Source organism: Limulus polyphemus, unplaced genomic scaffold (genome assembly GCF_000517525.1).
Source record: "Limulus polyphemus unplaced genomic scaffold, Limulus_polyphemus-2.1.2 Scaffold5616, whole genome shotgun sequence".
NCBI lineage: Eukaryota > Metazoa > Arthropoda > Merostomata > Xiphosura > Limulidae > Limulus > Limulus polyphemus.
This window is the reverse complement of record NW_013671226.1, coordinates 21,764-24,673: the sequence shown is the minus strand read 5'-3', so window position 1 is coordinate 24,673 and position 2,910 is coordinate 21,764. Positions and strand designations below refer to the sequence as shown.

Here is a 2,910-nt window from a genome sequence, read left to right as displayed (position 1 = left end):
TTCTATTATATGACCTTTTGTATGTTTATACTTTACTTTAGTCATACTTTACTAAAATTTTGTTAGGTTAAAAAAAATTTTTTTACTTTTGTCTATATGGGGTGGGTTTTTCTACCCCACCTGAGCAGTGAAGGGATTAAAGAAGTGTCCAAGTTCAAAATTCTCAATAAAACACTTAATTTTGAAATTATAAACTTTCCATTTCAAAATACAAATATTCCAAATAAGTTCTACAATTTTTACTACTCACAGCTTATACATTAGAGTGCATCAAATTTACTTTTTTGAAAATTATATTTTGTAATTGCTAGTCGGCAGGGTGTGCAATAGTTGCCTTTTATTATAAGAATTAATATTATGCAGCATGAAACTCCTCCAATTATATCTTCAACTGTCGTAAGCGAACCAAAGCTTGAAAAAAAAAAGTGTATCATCTCTCCACCAAATGAAATAGTTAATCAATGACTTGCTTGGATTATTTTGATAATTCTGCACTTTCTACATCGAAATCCCAAAATCCTAAAAATCAATAAACAAATGAGGACACTGCTTCCAATGGTAGTGAGAGAAGCTGACAGGTACTGTATTTCGGATAGAGCTGCTGCAGCCCTTACCTCGACTGTTTTGGAAGATATGGTCATTATTCAAGAAAATGACAATGTTAAAATTCTCGAAAAAAACAAGATACAATGCAAACAAGAAAAATACCTAGAAACATTACTGACTTCTGATGAATCAAATTGTATTCAATATATCGACTTCGATGATAGAAAAGATATAACTAAAATTGTCATTAAAAATTGGTGAAAACATTATAAACGTGTAGTCATGGAACAGCACATAACTATGGTCAATGAACCTGAATCAATTTTCATGGATCTCATTTCTCTTTCTTCTGGAACATCACAAGGTATAAAAAATTCTATCAGTCAATGGTTTGAAGATAACAAAATATCATCTGATCATTTAGTTGCTGTAGGCTGTGATGGCACATATGTCAATACTGGAAAAAAAATGAAGTTATGAAACTTCTTGAATTGCACTTAGGAAGACCTGTTCATTGGTTAATTTGTTTCTTACATGCCAATGAATTACCCCGGGGTCATCTAATTATGCATCGTGACGAAATAACTCTAGGACCGTCTATTTTTTCTGGTCCTCTTGGAAAAAAACTGAAGACTTGTGAATCATTGCTTTGAATAAACTTTGTTTCAGTCGAAATTATAGAGCCATTACCAAAAATTGATCATCCTGAGGATCTTAGTACAGATAAAAAATATGTGTATGACATGTGCAATGCAGTAGTGTCAGATCATTGTTCAAGAGAACTTGCTTTACATGACCCTGGTACAACGAACCATTCTCGCTGGTTAACAACAGCAAACAGGATTTTGCGTCTTTACATCACAACTGCTAACCCATCCAAGAAGCTTAGTTTTTAGTGAGATATGTAATTGAATTGTATGCAACAGTTTGGTTTAATATCAAGAAAAATCCCTCATGTAGCCATGAATCTTGAACAATAGAAATATTTGATGGATAGAGAAATCCGGAAAAATGAATATTTTGCCCACCCAGAAAATTCACTCCTTGCAATGCTTGGAGATGATTCTAAGGTTATCAGACAACTTGCTCTTCATAGAATATTAGCAGCTTGATTTACTTCAAATTCTAGCACAATGAGACAGTTTGTGGTTTCAAATATTAATATGGAAACCCAACATTACACTGATCTAATAATGTGGACTGAGAGTAGAGCCACCACTTACAAAAAATATAAGCAATGAATAGTTGGTGTATTTCATTAATCAAGACAACAAGCCAGTTTTCAAGTTCAGCATGCCATGTCACACACTAGCAGTCAAAACGCATGTTAAAATAGTAACAGTAGCTTCAGCAGCTGTTTGTGGCTATCGTAGAAGAAAGGGATTCATTAAACCAAAACTTCAATCTTGGAAAAAATTTAATACTAAGAAACAATACATACTCCAGTAATTCTATTACCCAGTTAAGGGTGGGCTTGGGTGGAACTCGACATGCAACTACCTCCTGGTGGTGAGTTCTAGGTAATTTAGGATATAAAACTTCTAAATTAGCTAAACATTGCATATCCAAAGTTATAGTACTTTGATTTCTCATATACTTTGATTATGGATTATTGATAAACAGGGTCCAACATCTTCAATGCAAAGGGTCTGGCATATCCATAAACCCATAGTCCAGCTTAGATCATACGAGGGCATGAAAGATCTTCAACATAGAACATCGATCTGCTCCCCAGATCTGCTCCTCTGAAACCAGATGCTCTCTCTCTTGAGGAAGGCCTCCCATATTGAGGTTTCAAGACAAATCAGGTGGTTCACAGTGGAGCAATGTTGACGAAAACCACATAAGGTAGGCAATAGGAGATTGTTTGATTCAAGGAACCAAACAAGATGAGCGTTAGGCCACATTTGGAATATTGTGTTCAGTCTTGGGCTCCTTAACTTACGAAAGACACTGAACTGTTGGAAAGGGTTACTAGAATGGTGCCAGGGATGGAGGGGTTGTAATATGAGGGCAGGCTAAAATCTCTTTTCTTTCAAAAAAAAAAGAAAGGTTAGGGGGGGATATGATTGAGGTGTTTAAGATTGTAAAGGGAATAGATAGTGTTGATGCATCATTTTTTTTTTTTATACTTACCAGCAAGAATAGTAGGACTAAAGTACATAAATATAAATTTTGGAAAGGTAGGAGTCATCTTCAGCTAAGAGAGTTTCATTTTTCTAGCAGGGTGGTTGGCCTTTGGAATGGGTTGCCTTTGGATGTTGTAGAGGCAGTAAATTTATGCGAGTTTAAGAAAAAGCATGATAAGTATATGAATTATAAGGGCTGGCTTTAACATTTTTTAAAAAATTATTTTAATTTACT

The 2,910-nt window shown here is 34.5% G+C and overlaps 1 protein-coding gene across 2 annotated transcripts in view; it reads right to left on the bottom strand.

The window, feature by feature from the left end:
- LOC106472793 (mesoderm induction early response protein 1-like) overlaps positions 1-2,910 on the bottom strand; it is a 42,437-nt gene that overhangs the window by 38,705 nt on the left and 822 nt on the right. The gene's annotated exons all lie outside the window — the stretch shown is intronic.